Source organism: Gopherus flavomarginatus, chromosome 8, assembly GCF_025201925.1.
Source record: "Gopherus flavomarginatus isolate rGopFla2 chromosome 8, rGopFla2.mat.asm, whole genome shotgun sequence".
In the NCBI taxonomy this organism is placed as follows: Eukaryota; Metazoa; Chordata; order Testudines; family Testudinidae; genus Gopherus; species Gopherus flavomarginatus.
The window spans coordinates 19,576,954-19,600,962 of NC_066624.1; the positions used below are offsets into that span (position 1 = coordinate 19,576,954).

Here is a 24,009-nt window from a genome sequence, read left to right on the forward strand (position 1 = left end):
AAACATGTATTCAGTATCTGGATGCTTCCAAATTTTAACCCCAACCCCAAATTGTAATAGGTAAATAGAGGGGAAAATATGGCAGCTCCTAGTAGACCACAATCTCTAGACCCTGCAGGAGCCGCACAAAAATACATACCTGATACTTGACTGCATCCAAATCGGTTATTTTTCAATCCCTTTCTTTCCCCCAATCCTACCAACAAAACAGAGAAGCGCAGCTGCTCCATCTCATGGTGGTAGCACAACAAAGAAACCTGGAGCCTGTTGGTTCCATTGCTCCCAACCCACCAAACTGCACAGACAAAATAGTTAGCACGGGCTGTTGCTGCTCCTGTGTGACCAGAAAAATCCAGGCTCGTACACATCTCAAAGCAAACGCAATACAAAAACCAAAACAACAATAACAAAAACCATAACCAGCAACTGGTCAGTTTTGGACATAAACCTGTGAATTCTGCTGCAGAAACAGACATCAAAGGTAGCTGCTCCTTGTCCACTACGAAAATCTGTCTCCCGGTGCATCCTGAAGCACTTGAAAACTCCAGATATGAAGCTACATATCTCAAGTTCTTGCCTATTTTTTTTCCAGCTAGATTCCCAAATGTTTACTGTCTAGGACAGGAAGCAATTGTAACCATTCTTTGACATCAGACTGACCTGCTTCTAATACATTATGTTTCGGGGAATCCACAACAAGCCATATCTGACATCCTGATCTTTTTTAGATTCAGCCGAATTTCATGCCGGAACATGGACATTTGGCAGTGGAACTGCGCCGGTGCATGATCCCATTGTAGGTGGTTTTAGCTGATCAACTCTTGGTTGAGATTTTCCAGGCAGTCTAAGGAATGGGGAGACATATTCTCCATTACCTTTACACACCTTTTGAGGGTCAGTGTCTAACCCCCCCTAGACTGCTTGCAAGATTCTCATTACACTGGATACAGACTGAAGCCAGCGAGATCCTGCTTTTACCGCTCTCCTGACCAAGAAAGCTTCCCTCTTCACCTGCTGCAGAAGAGAACTGAAGAGAGGCAGCGTTTCCCTTCCTTTCCCTTGCGCCTATCCCCATTTCTTTCCCTTTTTCCCCTTTCCCACTGATTTTCTCCCAGCCACCTACTAGTTCATTTTCCCTCCATTTTCTTTTTAAATTCAGAAGTGCATTTTATTCCCCTCCTCCCCCCAAACTGGTGGGCTCGCCTCTCCCTTGGAAAATGCTACGATCTCTTTGTGGTTTCCTAGTGAGCAAAAAGGTGGATGCCTCCAGGAGCACAGCAGCTGGAGGCATAAGGTATGTCCGGGGAGTGGAGGGGAGGGGGGACCCCGTGACGGAACAGCAGCGTCGCAGGAAGAGGAGCTCGTGGCAAATTTACCCATGGCCCTGGAAGGTCACCCAAAATCACCTGTGTGAGGATGTGGAGGGGGACTCAGCTTGTGCTGTTGCTGTGGGTGTTTGTTGATTGGGCAAGGGGCCAGAGGGGGGAATATTTCGCCCTAAAAAAGGAGTGGGGGGAGGAGGTTGATTATACAGCCTATAGTCACATTAGTAAATTGCATCTCTGGTCTTTTGCCCCACAAGAATCAATTGTATGTCCTGCCTTTGACCCCAGTGTAACTGACATTACAGGGATTGTCTCAGCTCTTAAAAGCCTCAAGCCACTTTTGAAGGAAACAGTAGATAGATAGGTAGAACCCCTGGAAGGATCCACATTTTGAGTCCTGTCCTATGTTCCCCCAGACTCATTCTCCTGCAGTTCTGAGCTGGGCGTAGAACCAGACCTGTTATAATTGTATCTAAAGCATTAACACGTGTCTCTATTGAAGGTACCATCATCTTTATGATCAGAGTGTTTATTGCCTGTTTGTGTTTGGGATCAAAACTTGTTTTTTTAAGAGGTGTTTGTAATTGGCCTTATAAACATGTCAAAATGCGTCCTGTCATATTTAATTATTGTTACTATGTTACTCCAAATATTATTGAAACGTGTATTAAAAGATGAATAATAGATGGGAGTACTTTGCATTTATATAGCACTTTTCATAGGAAAGCACTTTACCAACAAACTCCCTTACAAATCGTGCACAGGGACCACTTTATCCATCACTGAAATGCATCCACCTATGAGATGAATTGTGACAGATGTTTTAATAGTGTGCAACAACATTGCACAGTTTTAGGGCAGAGAGTGATGAACTCCTTATCCAACTGAAACGGCATAAATCTGTAGCTAGACATACTACAGCTACTCAAATTAGAGTATAACCAGGCCACCAGGATTAACAAATACTTCTCTCCTTGCAAATAATAATAATAATAATAATCAATTCAGTCTTTCATTACTAGTGGTTAGGAGCCTGTCCTGCTGCACAGGGGCATTGGCTAATGCTGACTAGAGCTAAGTAAATTATTAATAGCAAATAATTTATTGAGAGTTTTTACCCTCTCTTTCTGCACATAGAATGTCCAGAGGCAGATCATGATTTCCTTGAATTTACTTATTACTCAAATTTAATCAACCAATTTTTGAGGTTTATTTTTTAATGCTGTGGATTAATTGTAACCTGTTTGCTGCACATATTGGATACTCCATATTTGAGGTTTGAGCTGTGTTGGTTAGTTGCAACTGGCCACATAAATGACATGATATTGTCCCTGTTCCCTGTTAAGAAGAATGTAATTTATAATTAGGGGAATGGCTTGTAGAAGCCAACAGGATACTTGTAGAGAAACCCTCTTTACATATGATTAGGCTGATATGGTAGGCAGAGGCAGACAGCTTTAACTTGGGAAAGAGAAAAAGCACCTTTTTACCATTCGGCTGAAAATATTTTACTATCCTATAATAAATCTTAGAGTCACTCTAGTGATGCTTTCAGGTATATTTGTTTAGGTGACTTTGTTCTGTAGTGATTGTCTTATGATTTTTCTCTCTATTTCTCACCTGCTTCCAATAAAATATCTTTGCATTTAACACTACCTGGCTGGGGTCTCAGAAGTGTTAGTGGAATAGATACTGATGAGTGCATTGGAGAGAGAAACCAAACTCTAGCCTTGTGGAGAGAAGGGTAGAGATAATAGTTTGGGTACAAGGTCTTGTGCATCTAGGAGGCTGTGATCTCCATCCCAAAAGATGCCAGGGATAGGCTGATGAGAGTCGTTGTGGGCAAAGAGAGAAGTGAATAACCAAAACAGGTTCTATGTGTTATTACCCCTTATGTGAGTAGCTTTTGGTTAATCCCGTCTATATGTTCTGCTGTGTGAAGATATAGAGAACATCACCCAAGGAACCCAAACTGCAATGGTAGTGGAAAAAACAAACAAAAATTCTAATATGCTCATATCTTCATTTTTTATTTACTTTCAGCCTCTTTTTTCTTATTTTATAGGTGACAGGCTGATCTACTCATCTGCATTGTGATGGTTAAATCTCAATCTAAACATCTTTGAGTGATTTAAAAAAATCAGTTTAGGAAGAGCAGTTTTAAACCAAATTCCTGATCAAAATAACATATTCTGTTTGTGAATGTTCCCCCAGAGCTATAGGCCTGATCTAAATTGAGACATAAAGGATAAGATTTACAGCACTCTGGCAGATTGTGTAAACAACATGCTAGCATAAATGAGAATCAGGCCTCAAACCCTTTTTTTATATGCCTGTTTCTGTTTCACAAAAGCTGTACAGCACCTGTAATTTCAGGAATGCCAGAGGTGTATAAAATGGTCTGGATTTTTCTTTTTCCTTCTGTAGCTTTAACATACAGTAAAATAGGACAGTATTCAAGCTGTAAAAACAGAGGGGAAAGTAATTACGCCTATAAATAATAAAGGTTTTAGACAATGTCTTTTATCTCACTGAAAAAAATGCATATTCCTTTATTGTGCAAAGGGGAGATTTTGCATATTTTAATTAAATCAGTTGAATGGTTGGAGGGGAAATATCTGCTTCGCTATCAAGCTCTTTATTGAAGAAAAGTTCTCAAAGTTCAGGAACCTGGAAAGAGCTTTAAATCTCAAAGGCTAAAAAGTAATTTGCCACCTAGGAAAATGCCATGGCATTTTTTACCACTGCTTTAGATGACTTCAGATAATCGGAATATGGAAATTAAATTAGGAAATTAGAAATCAGGATTTTAAAAAAATCCTTAAAATTTATTTTGCTATTAATTGGACACTGCATAATCCCTTGAGACTGCAATGTTAATGATAATTTCAGCAGAGAATGATGTAATCTGATGAACTGTATCTTGATAGGAAGAGGAGGGCAGCAGCAGGTGATTCAGAGAACAGCAGGAGAATTTGACACCTTTTTTTAGGTAGTTTCTATATTATTTTATCTGGACTTTTTAAATTATTGGTTCCTTGTCTTTAGCTTCAGTGTAAATATCCCAAGCAAAAATTCTGGCCCAGGTCATCAGCTGGTGTAAATTGCTGCACCTTTGTTGAAATCAATGTTTGCAATGGAGCCACACTGATTTACAGCAGCTGAAGACCCGTCCCACCATATTGACCTTAAAATGGGTGTGCGAATCATCTGTTGTTCCCTCTAGGCCAAATTCAGAGGTGAAGTTAAGGGTAGTTGGTGCACCGTACCGCTCCTCCACCCTACAGTGTGTACATTACACTAGTTAGACTCCTGCTTGGTTCCCTTTCTTTGCTTAGGCTATGTCCACACTTAAAATGCTCCACCGGCACAGCTGCAGCACTGCAGCTGCACTACTCCAGTGCTTCAGTGTAGACCCTCCCAACAGCAATGAGAGGCGTTCTCCCATCTGCGTAGTTAATCCACCTCCCTGAGAAGAGATAGCTAGGTTGGCAGAAGAACTCTTCCATCAACCTAGTTCTGCCTATGCCAGGGATTATATCAGTTTAATTATGTGTCTCAAGGGTGTGAATTTTTCACACCCCTGAGAGACATGGTGGGTCAACCTAACTTTTCAGTGTAGACTAGCAGGGCTGCCCAGAGGATTCAGGGGCCTGGGGCAAAGCAATTTTGGGGACCCCTTCCATAAAAAAAAGTTGCAATACTATAGAATACTATATTCTCGTGGGGGCTCCTCCAAATTGCCCCACTTGCCCCCCCTTCTGGGTAATCCTGTAGACCAGGCCCCAGACTCACCTAGGTTCACATCCTCTTACCAGCATGTAACTTATACCCCTTTCTTCCCACTCATACACAAATACATACACAATATCTCCGTGTTTGAACGCGGAGCTGGTATAACTCATGTGCCAAGGGGACCAATGCAGAGGTGTGTAGAAGGAGGCTATAAGAATGTGCCATTTAAAGTAGTCCATGCCCAACTTTAGTTGACTCCTTCATACACATTCCTCCTGCTCCTCAGGGGGAAAGCTACACCAGCACAGACTCCTTTACAAAAACATATGGTTGCAAGTAGGTGTGACAGAGTCTAATTGAGTATAAAGGACACTGCAAAGCCCCCAGTGAAGTCGGTGGGGCCCTATGCAGCCAGGGCGGTCAGCCTATGCGCTATCATTTGCAGGAGTCTAAATGAGTATAAAGACATCTAACTTACACCATCCCACAAATCATGTTTGAATTTAGGCCAGCGTCTCAGGGTGAAGATTCCTGACTCACTGGTTGTAGCTCTTCTCTTCCTGTCTAGGTACATGGCATCAAGCTAACACCATGACTGCTTCCTTTCTCATTGCATCAGGCTTGATTTTTTTAAAGGCAGCATGTAAACTAAATAATCATTCTTGAGCCAGTCACAGTTTGAGTCTGATTAAGTAATTGAAACTATTTTAAATCCCATCCCAATCTCCCTCTAATTTTTCTACTTTCTGTCCTCGGCTGACAATCTTCCTTTTTTCCATTCACCTCAAGTGACTTTGCACTTCAAGAAAATCATTGGATCTCTAGCTTGATATAGAGAATTATTGGCAGCTTCATTAGCTTTTCTTCCTGAGCCAGATGGGCAAAAGATAATGCTGTCATATGCTTGAGAGAGAGGGCTTGCTGTCAGGGCTGCCGGTAATGGGTGCAGTGTGCGTCCCCTTTTAGTGGGGCCCTGTGTGTCTCCTGCTCATTTCCGTCAGTACAATCTGTGTAAACAAAGAGAAACCCTGGCGATTAGAGATAGGCTTAAAGTGCCAACGTTTGGATCCCAAGTCCAGAAACTCCATAGTTGAGGGGTGATTGTGTCTGTAATTTATGGTGTATGTTCAGATCTTTATAAAGAAAGATGTTCTTTGCAAAACTTAGATCTGGGTCAAATCCTGAACACCCTGGAAGCTCAGGAGTTTTCAAGGGCATTGAGGCAGGCCCAGCTCTCTAAGAGGGAGCCGCCAGTTTAAGCAGACTACTATGTGTGCTGCATCTGTGCAAAGCCCCAGTTTTTCCTAGCAGATTCAGAAAATGTTGTTGGGCCCAGTAGTCATGCATTATGCCTGAACATAAAATGACCCTTATAAAGCTTCAAGGAGCCTATTAGATAGCAAATCTACGCAGGGGTGGCTCTAGGTTTTTTACCGCCCCAATCACGGCAGTCAGGCTGCCTTCGGCAGCGCGCCTGTGGGAGCTCCGCCAGTCCTGCTGCTTCAGCGTACCCGCAGCTGAATTGCCACCGAATCCGCGGGACTGGCGGAGCTCCCTCAGGCAAGCTGCCAAAGGCTGACTGACTGCTGCCCTCGCAGGGACTGGCAGAGCATCCCCTGTGGCTTGCCACCCCAGGCACATGCTTGGAGCGCTGGTGCCTGGAGCCGCCACTAGTCTACCCACCATCTACCTGTCTGTGTTTGTCTAAGGAATATAGGAATTGCCATCCTGGATTTGGCCAGTGGAAAATCTAGTCCAGGATCCTATTTTTGACAGTGGCCAGTAGCAGGTGTTTCAGAGAAATGCACAAATCCTCCCGCAGAGCACAGTGATGGAATAAGGTTCCCAGCAAGGACACTTCTTCCCAGCCCCTAACAGTTAGTGGTTGCCTTCTGCCCTGAAGCATGAAGGTTTTTACCCCTTTCAAAAATACAAACCTCTCCTATCTGAAATAGCAATGGATATGCTCATTATCCAGATAAATGTCTCATTCTTTTTGGAATCCTACTAATCTCCAGCCTCAAAGATCTCTAGTGCCAATGAGTCCCACGGACTAATTCTGTGTTGTGGATTTCTTTTTTGTCAGTTTTAAATGTGTTACAGTGCCGTTGGATGTCCCTGATATTGTGAGAAAGGGTAAGGAAGAGCACACAATTTACATTATCTATACTATTCTGTAGTCTGCGTGGCTCTATATGCCCTGTGTCACATGGCTCCTCTCTAAAGAGTCCCCACCTTTTCAGTATCTCCTCTCATGGAAGCCTTTCCATGCATCTAATCATTTTCATTTTATTCAGGACTCTCCCATCGCCTCTACAAAATGACTGGATCTAACCTCCCTTGCCCTTAGTCCATAGCCACCTGAAAACACCTAAGACACTGATGCTATGCTATTGCACCAGGCCACCTGCGACCAAATTCTGATTTAATTTACATGTAGGTTAAGACAGAGTAATTCCTTTAATTTCACGGTGACACCAGCTTTACATCCATGTAACTAACAGCATTGGCCCTGCTGTATAAATCCAAAATGTCCTTCTCTGAAGGTTGAAAGCTATTTGCTGGAAATATAAATCCTCATGTGGGACTAATTTTGTTTCCTTTACAAAACTGGATGCACTTAGGGGAATACAAGTGAAACAGAAGCCATTACAATGGGCCTGAATTTACTGAATAAGAAACATGGGGATTATCTTTTCTATGTAAAAAGCTGGGTAAAACTTTTATGAAAAAGGCCTTTAGCGCTCTTCTCACTGCACCTTGCCAGATAGATATGAGATCAGTGAAGGAGCTGCAGTGGAAGTGTAATAAACTGATTATCACTTACGACAGCTTTATCACAAACCTGCCTTTATCATGGGATTTGGTGCAGTATTTTAGGGTGAAAGGAGCAAGTGGATTTATGTATCAGCTTCTGTTTGCAATTCCAAGCAAGATCATAAAAATAGATTCTTATTATGTAGCCAAGGATAAAAGGTATCAGGTATATTTAGGATATAGAGCTGAAAGGTAAGTATCAATTAATGTTGTAACACGGGGCCTTCAAGGCCTCAGGCCTGTAAAATATTTAGCTTAGACAGATTAGGTATTAGGATTTAGGATATGTTAGCATAATAAGTAAATTAATAATAAATCTTCTGAGCTTGTGTCTGTGCTTGTGATATGCAGATGTTTTGAAAATAACTGCTGAGTTTAGCTAATAATGTTTACACATAGACAACAGGCACCACAAGGCAACTCTTGGTAGCCAGGGAGAAATGTTAGATTTCCTTAAGGTAGCCACCTGTTACTATGGTGATAAGGTGATGTTAAATGTTAATGAATATAAGGGGAAACTAATGAGTAAGGGGACCCCAAGAGTACCGAGGTGTGAAAGTTCAAATAAAGAAATGGAGTTAAAACCTTCATAAATATGTATGACCCCAGTGAGCACCAGCATAACACATTAAAACAGCTGGATCCCGGCCACGTGCCATGGTGGGGTGTCGCTAGGTTGATGACCACTGGTGGCGATGGTGATGACGATGGGGGTGAGGATGAGGATGAGGACTAACACTTTGGGTTTTTCCACAAGGCATAGTGTGAGTGAGACAAATATTATACATTCTGTACTGGTATCTCTCCCCTTTAGAAAGAGCACGATGACATCTCTGTGGTGCTCCGTGTGGCCCCCCTTCTATTGATAACCTCTCCACCGTAGTCTGTCTTGTGGGCTGAACTCTCACAGATTAAAGTAGGTGTAAACCCTCATCCTGGGGTGGGTAACTGGTTAAAGTAATCAATAACTATAGATTAGGGTACAACTAATCCATAACTATAGATTAGGGTACAAGTAGAAGCCTTTAAATCTGGGCTTCTTGCTCTTGCAGTGCATATTCCCCCACCCAGGGGCGGCTCCAGACCCCAGCATGCCAAGCGCCCTGCTTGGGGCAGCGAAATGTCTAGAGCCGCCCCTGCTCCCACACTAATAATATTTCCAACAAATATCCTCAATTCTTTCCTTCTTATCACCCCATGTTTATTTACAGCACCGCCCTTCATTTAATAGAATCAATACAATTAAATTAGCTATAATGGCTTAATTACGGCATATTCATGATTAGGATGTTTAGGGATAGTGGTTATGAACATGACAGGTTCATTTGCATGATTGTCATTCGTATGCTCGATAAATCAGTGTGCTTGTTAAATAACTGTTTAACAGGGCTGTGTTACTTTCCCTAAGACAGCAACCTGGAAGAGAAGAGCTAGTTTATCAGTCTGAAACTTCTGCAAATTGCACTAGTTTCAGGCTGACAGAAGGCATACAATGACTTTTTTCCAACTCAGCAGAAAATGGGAAAATATAATAAAGAGACTACAAAGATCAGTGTCTTTATCAATGACTTGAAATCTAGTGCACCATATGCTGAGTACAGAAATATTCATGTGAACGAATAGCACAGCATAGACTGGATTTATGAGTTACATGTGTTCTTCTTCATAGACTTTGCTGATACGTTTTATTCATTTATTTTGGGCATGATGTGTAATTGCCTGCAATGACAAGTGGGTGCTATGATATCTTCTTCCCCAATCCCTGGTAGGACTCCTTTGTATCAGTTCCCAGTGCTGTACTTATTGTACAGTCAGGTGGAATTTCATAAGAGAAAATCTGTAGGCACTAGCTGTTATTCCTCCTTCCACGTCCAGACTCAGTTTGCTCATTATGGTCATGAATCAATTCCTGTTAAGGTCAATGGGAGGCTTTTCTATTCATTCAGTGGGTATTAGATCAATCCTTGTCTTCTGGGCCAAAAGTCCCTCAACCTGTAGGAGAGCACTTCAACCTCCCTGGCCACACTATAGCAGACCTTAAGGTGGCCATCCTGCAGCAAAAAAACTTCAGGACCAGACTTCAAAGAGAAACTGCTGAGCTTCAGTTCATCTGCAAATTTGACACCATCAGCTCAGGATTGAACAAAGACTGTGAATGGCTTGCCAATTACAGAACCAGTTTCTCCTCTCTTGGTTTTCACACCTCAACTGCTAGAACAGGGCCTCATCCTCCCTGATTGAACTGACCTCGTTATCTCTAGCTTGCTTGCTAGCACACATATATATACCTGCCCCTGGATATTTCCATTACATGCATCTGAGGAAGTGGGTATTCACCCACGAAAGCTCATGCTCCAAAACGTCTGTTAGTCTATAAGGTGCCACAGGATTCTTTGCTGCTTTTACAGATCCAGACTAACACGGCTACCCTCTGATACTTGACACCATGCAAGGCACTGCATTTAGCCGTATGGAATGGAAATCCATCAACCTCATGAAGAAACTTGCACAAATACAGACAGATATCATCTTCCTTTCCAAATGCAAATGGATGGACATCATACCAAATGGACTAAAGGTAAAAAATCCACTGCTATCTACATACTACACAGACCACAGTGAGAGATTATGTCATACTCTATCAAAAAAACTGAGGAACCACCTGATCAGCATCCTATACAGCAAACAGGAAAACATCAAAAAAGAGCTCTCCAACCTGGAGACTCTCATTAATAACCAAACTTCTGCACAAACGGACTTCACTAGAATAAGACAGGAGATCTACATTACTCACTTCACCTCTCTTCAAAGAAAAAAGGACTGTAAGCTGTCTAAACTCCTACCTGCCACATGGGGCCACAACAGTGGTACCCCTAACCCACCCAGCAATATCGTCAATCTATCCAACTACACACTCAGCCCAGAAGAAAAGTCTGTCCTATCTCGGGGACTCTCTTTCTGCCCTGCCACCTCCACCAACATGATACAGTTCTGTGGCGATCTGGAAGCCTACTTTCGCCGTCTCCGACTCAAAGAATACTTCCAGGACAACACTGAACAGTGCACTGATACGCAGGTGCCCTCCCACCAACAGCACAAGAAAAAGAACTCCACATGGACTCCTCCTGAGGGTCGAAATGACAGCCTGGACCTATACATTGAATGCTTCCGCCGGCGTGCACAGGCAGAAATCGTGGAACAACAACATCGCTTGCCTCACAACCTAAGTCGTGCAGAACGCAATGCCATCCACAGCCTCAGAAACCACCCTGACATTATCATCAAAGAGGCTGATAAAGGAGGTGCCGTTGTCATCATGAACAGGTCTGACTATCAAAAGGAGGCAGCCAGACAACTCTCCAATACCAAATTCTACAGGCCACTTCCCTCAGATCCCACTGAGGAATACACTAAGAAACTACAGCATCTACTCAGGACACTCCCTACACTAACACCAGAAGAAATCAACATACCCCTAGAGCCCCGACCAGGGTTATTCTATCTACTACCCAAGATCCACAAACCCGGAAATCCTGGACGCCCCATCATCTCGGGCATTGGCACTCTCACTGAAGGACTATCTGGATATATGGACTCTCTACTCAGACCCTATGCCACCAGCACTCCCAGCTATCTCCGTGACACCACTGATTTCCTGAGGAAACTACAATGCATTGGTGACCTCCCAGAAAACACCATCCTAGCCACCATGGATGTAGAGGCTCTCTACACAAACATCCCACACACAGATGGAATACAAGCTGTCAGGAACACTATCCCTGATGATGCCACAGCACAACTGGCTGCTGAGCTCTGTGCCTTTATACTTACACACAACTATTTCAAATTTGATGACAATATATATCTCCAGATCAGTGGCACTGCTATGGGCACCCGCATGGCCCCACAATATGCCAATATCTTCATGGCCGACCTGGAACAACGCTTCCTCAGCTCTCGTCCACTCACACCCCTTCTCTATCTACGCTACATTGATGACATCTTCATCATCTGGACCCATGGGAAGGAGACTCTGGAAAAATTCCACCATGATTTCAACAGCTTCCACCCCACCATCAACCTCAGCCTGGACCAATCTACACGGGAGGTCCACTTTCTTGACACCACGGTGCAAATAAGTGATGGTCACATTAACACCACCCTATATCGAAAACCCACCGACCGCTATGCCTACCTTCATGCCTCCAGCTTCCATCCCGGGCACATCACACGATCCATTGTCTACAGCCAAGCACTGAGGTACAACCGCATCTGCTCTAACCCCTCAGACAGAGACCAACACCTACAAAATCTCCACCAAGCATTCTCAAAACTACAATACCCGCACGAGGAAATAAGGAAACAGATCAACAGAGCCAGACGTGTACCCAGAAGCCTCCTACTGCAAGACAAACCCAAGAGAGAAACCAACAGGACTCCACTGGCCATCACATACAGCCCCCAGCTAAAACCCCTCCAACGCATCATCAAGGATCTACAACCCATCCTGGATAATGATCCCACACTTTCACAGGCCTTGGGTGGCAGGCCAATCCTTGCCCACAGACAACCTGCCAACCTGAAACATATTCTCACCAGTAACTGCACACCACACCATAATAACTCTAGCTCAGGAACCAATCCATGCAACAAACCTCGATGCCAACTCTGCCCACATATCTACACCAGCGACACCATCACAGGACCTAACCAGATCAGCCACACCATCACTGGTTCATTCACCTGCACATCCACCAATGTAATATACGCCATTATATGCCAGCAATGCCCCTCTGCTATGTACATCGGCCAAACTGGACAGTCTCTACGGAAAAGGATAAATGGACACAAATCAGACATTAGGAATGGCAATATACAAAAACCTGTAGGAGAGCACTTCAACCTCCCTGGCCACACTATAGCAGACCTTAAGGTGGCCATCCTGCAGCAAAAAAACTTCAGGACCAGACTTCAAAGAGAAACTGCTGAGCTTCAGTTCATCTGCAAATTTGACACCATCAGCTCAGGATTGAACAAAGACTGTGAATGGCTTGCCAATTACAGAACCAGTTTCTCCTCTCTTGGTTTTCACACCTCAACTGCTAGAACAGGGCCTCATCCTCCCTGATTGAACTGACCTCGTTATCTCTAGCTTGCTTGCTAGCACACATATATATACCTGCCCCTGGATATTTCCATTACATGCATCTGAGGAAGTGGGTATTCACCCACGAAAGCTCATGCTCCAAAACGTCTGTTAGTCTATAAGGTGCCACAGGATTCTTTGCTGCTCAACCAAGAGATATCTCCTTTGCACTTCACAATCAACCCTGATATTTTTGTAAGGACTATTTTTGTTGCTTTGTGATGATGGTTAATGTGTTAAAGAGCCTTTGAACCCTCACACACCCAAATACAATTGGAAGTGTTATTTTTTATTGGTATCTAAGGATGGGAGGGCTTTGGGGAGTTTGTGGTTGGAGGAATCCCTCAAAGTGTTTGGATGGGGAGGGTTGAGTCCACAAGTGTTTTTCTTTTCCTATAAATTATATCCATGTCATCCCCTCCCCACGAAGAGTGACTGAGTTTAAAAGCAAAATTCTCTAGCTACAGAGAAACTGTGCTGTGTATTAGGAGCAGAAAGTCATGGGCCAAAGTCAACCATCAGGTCACTCCACTGAAAGCAGTGGAGATACACCATAGATTAATTTGTCTAGCTGAGTCAAATAGAGGATCATAGATTTAAATCAAGATTGGATATTTTTCTAAAAGATATGCACTAGGAATTATTTTGGAAAAGTTCTATGTCCTGTGTTATATAGGCAGTCAGACAAGATGGCCAACACTGGTCCCTTCTGGCCTTGGAATCTATGAACTGTGAATCTATGAAAGCACACTCTTAGCAAATTAACTAGTAAACCCCACAAAAACTAGGCTAACAAAAGTGGATCACCTATACATGCTATATAAATAAGACTCATACTATATGCATTTTTTCATTGGATTATTACTTTCTGTCTGTTTTTTTCCATGCTTCTCTGTGTTTGCTTTTTAATCTTCCTTTTCTTGACTCCCTTTTTCAACTTTTATCCCACTGGATTCCTTCCCTCTCTCCTCCTATTTTCACCATCTAAGCATAATGTGCTACTTACGCTACATCTACACTGCAATCGGGGGTGTGATTGCAGCTCATGGAGGCATACGCAAGCTAGCTTTTAATCTAGCTAGCTTGCTAAAAATAGCAATGAAAACACAGTGGCATGGGCTTCAGAGCAATCTGTGCAAGGTCCCCCTGGGTACATCCTTGGGTTTTTAGTATGTGCTGAAGCCCTCACTTAAAGCTAGCATGGGTACATCTACAGAGCTGTAAATCACAGCATTGATTGTAGAGCAGGCTAGCCATCAGAGTCAAATTTTCAAAAAATGCTGGTTGAGATTTTCATAGCAGTCTAGGGGATTTAAATTTAGACACATATCTCCCATTAGTTGTAATGAAAGATCAGTGTTTAGATCTCCAAGACTGCTTTGGAAATTTCAACCTGCATTTGGCTAGGTTTGAAATTAAACAAACCAAAAGCTACCGGCCACTTCGTTGCTGCCAGATATTGTGGTCTTTTAGGATTTTATCAAGGCACTGTATTTTCTCAAGGGCTGTCTCGCTGAATTCAGTGGAATGGCCAGTAGAGGCTGCCCATATTATCTCGTTTACAACCTCCAGAGTCATTACAACAGATGGCCATTCCATTTTCATCCCATTTCCTCATGAAGATTTCGATCCCATTATGACGTTGGCTATTGTGAGCCAGATTTTCAATGTCTGAGTCTAACTATAATCTGCACATGTAATTAAACAGAGATGAACTAACTATGTATGTTACTGAATAGGATGCGCTTGTACATTGTGTAGCACACAAATTGTTTTACCGTCGTCGGTATTTCACACCTCCAGTTCAAAGAGAGTAAAATGCAAACGTCCTGATTCTGCAAGGTACTTAGGTACATGCCTAACTTTAAACACGTGAATAGTCCCTCTAAAGTTAACTGATGGGCTGAAAGTTAGGCATGTTCTAAAGTTAGGGTGATCAGATGTCCCAATTTTATAGGGACAGTCCCGATTTTTGGGTCTTTTTCTTATATAGGGTCCTGTTACCCCCCACTCCCTGTCCTGATTTTTCACACTTGCTGTCTGGTGACCCTAGTTTAAGTATCTTGCCAAGCCAAGGCCAGAAATTAAGATTTTATATACAAATGAAGCCAACTGTGGCCATGATTATTCCCAGGATAAAATCTCTGTGACACCAGGGCCTGAATTTTGTCTGTGGCATGAGGACAATCAGAGCCAGGGCTAACAACAGAGAAAAAGACATACACAAGGGCCTGATCCTGCACTCACTGAAGTCCCATTTTGCCATTAATTTCAATGGGATTAGTATCGGCCCCTATGTGTAAATGTTGCAGCAGCTAAAACTATTAATCAGTGGTAATTCTGAAACGACAGCACTTAATCATTTTTTAAAAGCAGCAAAGAGTCCTGTGGCACCTTATAGACTAACAGACGTTTTGGAGCATGAGCTTTCATGGGTGAATACCCACTTCGTCAGATGCATGTCATTTTTTCTCTCTCTCCCCCCTGCCCACTCCCTTGCCCCATGTATTCTGCAGGGGTAAACTATTGGACAGAATCTGAGAGTTTTTCAAGGACACTTACATAAGGACATGGAAATGTTTTCTACCAAGAAAAGCCATTCACCCCATCAATTTTCATTCTTTTCTAGCACTCCAGACAAGATTAGAGCAAACCAGAAATGTGCTCAATTCACTTATTCATTCAGATAAAATTATTGAGGCAGCATGTTCAATTAAAAAAAATCACACCCATTTCAGTGTCAGCGAAGCTGTACCCGTAATGTCAGAGTCTGGAATGTTAGAACAGCTAAGGTGACTTACAATAGCAAGATTTAGGTATTAACATGTCTGCATTTAGATGTGATCGTAAGCAACACAAAGACACTAAGAACTAAATTATCCAGAAATGATTAATAGAAAACAAATAACTATTGGAGAAAATGTGGTTAAATATTTAGAGAAAAAATCCTTGTTCTTACCTTTTTTTGATTTGATAAACTGGCTTCATTCAGGTTCTTTGTCTCTCTCTGATCTTATTACTGTAATATTTCTTCTTTTCCTTATTATTTATTTCTGTAGCACTATAGATTTAGCATTTTAAAGATGAATACAGTGAGGAAGTCCCTACTCAAAGGAGCTAATGTTCTAAAAATTTATCATCTTCCCCACTGTTCGAGTCCAGCCAGATCACTCGAGTTAAGCTGAGTAAGCTCAGGACTTGTATGGAAGACCTCCAAGCATGCAAAGTGGTTCTGGCAATTCAGTAGGTGACACGCCTCTTCTCTACCACAGCATTATGGACCCGAATCAAGAAAACATTGAAGTCCATCCCTATTCAAGCAAGTGTTAAGCACATGCCTCACTTTGACATCAGTGAGACTTTAGCACATGTTTAATCACCCATCTGAATATAGATACTTTCCTAGATTAGGGCCTGTGTTAGGGTGACTGTGCTTGGGGAGGTGCCATCACTTGGATGAGATGTGAAACTTAGATACTGACCACTTTTGGTCATTACGCTTCTTGAAACAATGTTAACTGGTTAAATTCCAGCTGGGTTACTTTAATTCTTCCTATTTAAATTCCCTGTACTGTTTCAGATGGAAAGGCATATTTCTAACTTCTCATCCTAAACTTTCTGTCCTACCTGGTGTAAAACTGGTCTACCCTGTTGGAGAGTAACTGTAATTCAGTCCAGTGATGATCACATTTCAGTAATAGATTAAGTGAACCCAGTGTGTAATTTAAGATCATCAAACAATGTAAGGTAGTCCAGACTGAGGACTCTATAAAAATGAAGAGTCTTTCTTTGGGTCACTGCTTCTCCCCTCTTTATGCCCATATAACCCTATTGAAGTCAATGGGCTTGAGTGTCCTTTGAGCTGGAACAGAATTTGGCCCTTTGTCTCTGTTTGTTTTAAATAATTACAGTGATGTTGATCTTCAAGAAAAAGTGGACAAGGTGGAAAGTACATTTTATTAGAACCCCAAATACTTTCAAATACACAACATTTCGAGTACTTGTGATAAATCATGAAAGATCCTGAAGTTTGGCTCTATCTTAATGTATGTATTAGCTCAATAAAAGACATGGAATGATCTACCTTGCCCATCCATGTTGTTGTTATTTATTATAGACTCATAGACTCATAGGTCAGAAGGGACCAATATGATCATCTAGTCTGACCTCCTGCACAAGGCAGGCCACAGAACCCCACCCATCCAATTTTATAACAACCCCTATCCCAGGACTGAGTTATTGAAATCCTCAAAATTGGTTTGAAGACCTCAAGCTGCAGAGAAACCACCAGCAAGCGACCCGTGCCCCACGCTGCAGGGGAAGGCGAAAAACCTCCAGGGCCCCTATGGTTCCTGGCAGCCCCAGTCTTGGGGCAGGATTCCACTGTGCACACAAGAAAATGGTGGTCCTTGTCCTAAAGAATTTACAATTATCTTAATTGTGTCCATTCCCACTCCTGCCAAAGGCAATTGCCAAACTCCTATTGACTTCAGAGTGAGCAAGATCTGGCTCATCATTCTTGTCGTTATCATTTTGAACCCTATTCTGCTTTAATCAGAGCTTTTATGAACACCAGATGGTCTATTGCACTCTCTACAGGCAGAGATTTCTAGTGAACCACGGGAGCAGAGTCTGGCATTTCCTTCTGATGTCACTCCCCCTTTGTCTGTAGCTGTGCTGCAAAAATGAAATGAGGGAATATTAGGAGAAGAGGAAAAGGAAAATATTCAAATCAAATTTTAGTGGAGCTTTGGCAGGATTCAGAGGGAAAACACTCAAGATCCAGTAAGCCTCCAATAGTACTTGAATGGAGATATGGTCTGGTGAGAGATTGACTGGTCCACTAAGGCCCAAGTCCTGCTCCAGAAAACTACACCGGTGCAGGAGTCCTCCCATGCAGTTCACTTTTCAGGATTGAGGCTGAAGTTTGGATTCTTAAAGTTTGAGGAGGTTGCTTCACTCCATTCTATATAGACTAGCTGGCTGCAACGTTTGGATCTGGTTTTACAGTCACATTTCCCAGGCATTCAGCATGGATGAAGGAATTTCAACTCAGCTCTGACATATTCTTTCCTAATTTGTAGCTATTCTTCATTTGTCCATTAACTTCTTTCATGAACGCAATGTATTCGTTTTTAAATGCCCAGAAACTATTCAGTGAAAAGCTGCTGGCAATTACGAACTCTCACAGCAGCTTAGCACAATGAGGGGTAATTATTGTCAAAATCCCTTTTTTTTCACAACATGTTGAAGGAACTTTCAATTTAGTTTTGTTCATTACCAAAGGTTCCCTTTATAATTTTAGTATTATCTTGATAAATGTGAGTAACAAAATGGTATGTGCTTTATTGCTGGTGTTACAGTGAGACTTCTCGCTGTTGATTTAATATCGGTGTATATCAGATTTCTTGCCATTATTTAAAGAAAAATTAAAAGGCTTTTGCATCTCAGCTGTTCTTTTGTAAAAGAAATGCACTTCTGCTCTGTTTCTCAACTCTGCTTTTTGTCCCACACAAAGGGGGACAAAGGAGGTGGCTTAAATTGCATAAACCCATTCGCTAAGAGGATGAGTGACTGGGTCATTTCACAACAGTTCTGCAAAGAGAGCTGACCCTTTAGTACTCTGATCACAAAGCCTAGAGGTTGGCAATAACATATGTTTTGTAAATGTAATGCCAAACGAAGAAGGAAGAGGAACTCCCTTTTGCTGAATGGAACTGCTGTTTTCTTCCTCTTTAGTAAAGTTACAGAATGCAATTTTTGACCAAAAATAATAATAATAAAAAAAAAAAACCTGGACAAGGCGTAGGAAATACCATTAGGGCCGGGGCGTGTGCAGAAATTTAAATTTGACTGCTTTTGTATGAGCACATTAAACACACAAAATGAAAGGTTTGTGTGAGCCCTGACCCCCAGATTTCTCAGGACACCTCTAGTGGGGAGGCCCAGCAGCTCCCCCTGGCAGCAAGTCTGTCCCTGCAGCCAGAGGAGGGAGGAAACAGCAGGATGGTTGGCTGCCGACTGAGCTCCTCCTCCTCCCATCCCTACAGCCGCTGCTTTTCCTTCCCTGCTGCTGGAGTCCCAGCACTGCTACCTGGTTTGCAGACTGCCCACTCAGGTGAGTCAGAGGGTGGAGGCAGGGACTCCAGCAACAGGGAAAGAGAAACAGCAGCTGTAGGGATGGGGGGAGGAGGAGCTCAGCCAGCCACTCTGCTGCTTCCTCCCTTCTCGAGCTGCAGGGACATACAAAGATTGTCAGGGGAGTGCCCAGACTTGCCACTCCCTTGTGTACACCTCTGGTAAGGGCAAAAATGTTAACAAAATGCATGCTGGGAAAATGTTCCCCCGTGCAAAGGTCCTGCACAAGGCCTATGTCCTACTGAAATCCCATTGTGCTGGGGGGGGATTTCACCCATTATGATTGATTGATATAGAAGAACTTGATATGAAACTCACCATGAAAAGTGTTAAGCACAGACTGTCTGTATACTGGCCTGTCTTCTCTGAAGTTCCCTGCCACTGCTGACTGGTGCTGCTCCATCTGTGGTAGCAACCATAGAGTACTAGTTAGGGGAGGGCACCAAGCAGATGCCAGTATTTTGAGTACCGTGTCATCTAGTCTTGCTCACAACAGGTGCACACAACAAAACATCAGAGCCTTGTCTGTACTAGGTGTCTTATCTGTTTAACTGAAGCTAGTTATTGCCCTGTTTGTCTCAATGGTAGGATTCTTCCTGGTCTGTCTGTACAGTAGAGAGAGAGAGAGTGTGTGTGTGTATGCAGGAGCGCCGCCAGCTTTTTTGGCGCCATAGGCGGCAGAAGGTCCCGCCCCCAAAATGCTGCCTCTGACAGAGGCAGCGGAAAGTCCCGCCCCCGAAATGCTGCCCCATCAGAGGCGGAAGAAGGTCCTGCCCCCTAAATACCGACGACGACTGGGGTGGCCGAAGATCCGGCCACCGCGGTCTCTGCCTCCCAAATGTTAGTGCCCTAGGCGACTGCCTAGGTCGCCTAATGGGTTGGGCCAGCCCTGTGTGTGTGTGCGTGTGCGTGCGTGTGTGCGTGCATGCGTGTGTGTGTGTGTGTGCAACCTGTCAGTGCAACCTGTCAGTAGAACCATTAGTTTTCCCTTCTACACTGTTCACCTGTCTGCTGATCTTGTAAAGAATAACACTGTTTGTTTTAAGGTATCATGCCTGTTTCTCTACAATGCATAACTGGATTTCTATTTCTCAGTTACAGTTCCTTTAGGTGAAAGGCCATGGCATGCTGTTTGACAACTTCTGTTCACATGGGAATTGGAGAACAAGGCCAGGTCATGCTCTTGGATGCGCCCTTATGTCACTGACTAAACCAACAGTTGTTACATGTTTGTATCCAGAAGCAATATTTGGCTTCATGTAAGTAAAGTAACAGGATAACTGAATTGTGCAAAAGGCTGGGTAATGTAATGACTGTCATTTAGAGTTGAACTGTACATGCTAAAGTAGAATAGGTTGCCACCGGTCAAGAAGGGGATTCTCTTTCCTCCCACACTAGATATCCATCATTACCTAAGCGGCGTGGTGGTATATGAGAACAGATGTGGTCAGCTTCTGGACATTGCTGAGGGCTAGATCTCAGACAAGATGGACCTTTGGTTTGATCTACTGTAGGAAATCCAATGGGCCAGTTTCTTTAATGGTTTCAAAATCATTTGCCCAGTGTATCTTGGGAGAAGCATGCTAAAAATCAATATTATGCAAGAGTAAAACCAGTTTAAATGAGAAGACAATCAGGTTCTCTGTTCCAATACTGTGCAAAAAAATTCATCACAAAGTAGCATATCCTTGTCATTAAAGTGCTTTTCCCTTTATCTTTATTTACATATAAGATATGGAACTCAGATCTCAGATGCATGCAGCAAAAACAGGAAAAATTTCCTCCAGACTGTAAAGATTCGTCATTTTGTCACTACATTTATTTCCTCCGCTCCCTCTTGCACATTGCTTTCTGCTCGGGGTTGGGGGGCCTTCAGAGGAGTCAAAGGAGAGCATCGTTTTGAAAAACACATTCTTCCCATTAAGGGTTAGAAAATTAATTTCCTTCATAGAGTCTATAAACATATTCATTTAAAATTGATCTCCACTGAACAAACACTGTGCACATGGCACACATTTCTCATCCTGCTCACCAGAACCCGTTCCTTTGCTTTTCAGATTTTGAAACCTTATTGCAAACGGAGAAGAACGTGAATTTTCTGCTTGTTGTTTTTAACCCCATGTTCTGTACCCAGAACAATGCAAACCTAAAAGAATTTCAAGATGAGAGGCTGAGTCTCCTCCCATTCACCCAGCTGTTAATCAGAAGTCAATGGGGTTACACGGCTTTAAAAGTGTGATGGGTCCCTGAAAAGTGACAAGGTAAAAATGGCAGCTTCTTATTCACTAGCTGTGCACCCTAAATGCAATTAGAGCCATAGTTGCTTATGTTAGTAACAAAATAATTTTTTTCCACCTTTTACTCCTGTTAGCTTTGCAGAGGCAATGCAGCTATGGGAGAAGTAGCTGGATTCTACTCTGTCTTTTGCGTCATCAATCTTAGTTGTTAACTAAGGGCCTGATTCTCCACAGCCTTGAACCTCGTGTTGAGATTCATGCCTGGGCAAAGTGTGTGTAGAATGTTACCGTTTCCTTTTGGTAGCACTGTATATCCAATTTGAACTCATTTGGCATGTAAGTAAAGGTCTACATAGGTATAAGTCAGTGGGGAATCAGGTCCTGTTTTACAAGGCCTAATTTTCCCTTGGTCACATCTGTGAAACTCCAGTGACAACAATGAGGTTGCAGAGGGCATAAATTCACCCACAGAATATTAATAATGATGCACAAAACAGAAAAGAACCCAACTTAATTTTCAAATGTTAGGTTGAGTTTCTTTGTAAACTAAGCAATATGAGACACAATAAACACGGAACCCCAGGATATTTTTACAGAATCACTGCTTATTGTTTTAAATGCAAAATAATTCAAATCCTGCAGGACTATCAAGTAGGATATTGAGATGAGATTATTATGCCATGTGTTGGTTAAATCTTATTTGCGCTCTACATTCTCAAATGTAACTAGAAAGAGCCCAAGATTATTCACATAGGCAGAAATGTCACTATGGAAACAAAGAGCTAGTTTAATTTAGTTAGGCCAGTATCAACAAAGCCTGCTCTAATAAGCCCAGTAAACAGGCACAATCTACGTTAGTGCTCACTGAGGAACAAGTGAGTACACCAAGTAAACCACAAGGTAAAGATGTTTCGGAGGGGAACAAAATGAAAAAGATATTGTACTCTGTATTGTACATCAGCTGCAATCAGAAACAAATCCTTCAATATGAAACATGTAAAACAATTACAGATATATTAACAGTCCATATTACAATATTATAGTCTCCAGCAATTCATCACAGTGCCTCACCATATCTAAATGAATTTTGAGTGCCGGGGACAGCAACTTGTGCAAACCTATGACCTTTGCAGAACAAAGTCTTGCTAGTAGCCTCTAGTCTAAACCAGCTGACATGTTCCACCCGTGCAAGCCCTTCTAAGTGATCAGATTTTGGTTGTTCTAAAGGCAGTAGGAGATTGAATTAATCAATTAAACTATTTTTATCTAAACACAGTAACCAGAGTCTGCTGTCTGCAGTCCTGAGCTCCACCTTTCAAGATGGAGAATGATTTTTGATCTCTGAAGCCGCACCCCCATCTTCCTGTAACAACAGCAGCTGCTTCACACAAGATTGGCCAGCTGAACACGTAGTCTTGAAAAGCAAATGTTGAATGTACAATGCAAACAGCTTTGTTAATGGAAACAAAGTTGTAATTGTTGGAGTCCACATATGTCTGAGTAACATATGAGGCAAGTATGGAGGCACAATCCTGCTGTTACTGGACCTTGAATATGTGGCTGTTTGGGGAGAGTTTACTGTGCTGATTTTCCTCCTTCCATCACTCATTTCTTATGAATTTGTCTGACTTCACACAGAGTGCTCCACAAGAGATGCTGCTGTAACCATTTTCCCTGCAGATTTATTCTCTGTGGGGTCTTATTCTGTAGTCATTTGGCTGCCAGAGGAGTGAGAAGAACACATAGGAAATGTGATTGTCCCTGAAGAAATAGCACAGGAAAAAAATATCACTTTATTTTAGGCTATTATTCCTCCCTTAACAGCAAGCATGCGCATATATCACCAATGTCTAAAGCCAATTCACACTGAAAATACAACTAGAGCTATTTAATGCCAACATTTTAAAAATGCCTATTAGACACTTAAATGGCTGTCTGGACACCAAATTGGGGACCTACGTGCAAGGTAGGTAATTTTCAAAGCGGTGCCTTTGGGTGTGAGCAAGGCACCCCATTTATGTGTTATGGGCATGGCCAAAGATATAGCTGCCAAAGTGGGATTTCAACATGGACAGGGGCCACCTTACTCTAGCAAGGTTTAGATGCCCCCAGTTAGGCATGTTCAGGGCACATATTAATTGATCTGCTCTGGTTCAGGGTTCTTTTCAGGGTTAGCACTGGAGATGCAAAGTATGCTTTTAAAACCCTAGTAACTTGACCATATCAAAAATGCCTTTCACCAGACCATTAAAGGGTGCATCTATGAGCAATGGACTATAACCCTGCCAAATGTATGCAGGACCTTTAACTCTTCTGTTCAAGAAATGTTGCAAACCTGTTTAGTATCAGCAAGTGTTGGGAGGGAGAACTTAAAAAGGGTGCGGGTTCACTCTCTTAATTCATGAGCAGCAACCAACCTTTTTGGCTCAAACTTTTAAAACAAAAAATGCTCCTGGGCTGGGAAGTCACTTGGCCTCTAGCAGAAAATGAATGCAAAAATGCTCTGCCCTTTCAAAGCCTTAGCAGCAATAATCCAAGATGAACATATAGGGCCAATTTCCCCCCTCAGATATGCATGCATAATTGGCAGTGACTTCAGTGGAATTTTTGA

General features: G+C 42.6%; 1 protein-coding gene and 1 long non-coding RNA gene across 2 annotated transcripts in view; one reads left to right on the forward strand and one right to left on the reverse strand.

Moving 5' to 3' along the window:
• TRPC5 (transient receptor potential cation channel subfamily C member 5) overlaps positions 1 to 1,268 on the reverse strand; it is a 143,149-nt gene extending 141,881 nt beyond the window's left edge. Inside the window, exon 1 of the mRNA XM_050966215.1 lies at positions 140 to 1,268. The gene's annotated coding sequence lies outside the window, so the exon portion shown is untranslated. The remainder of the gene's footprint in view (positions 1 to 139) is intronic.
• On the forward strand, positions 1,217 to 23,019 carry LOC127057320 (uncharacterized). The gene is made up of 4 exons (XR_007776065.1): positions 1,217 to 1,294; positions 20,257 to 20,420; positions 21,219 to 21,422; positions 22,675 to 23,019. It is a non-coding gene; the product is annotated as an uncharacterized LOC127057320 (long non-coding RNA).
• Positions 23,020 to 24,009: the final 990 nt, after the last annotated feature.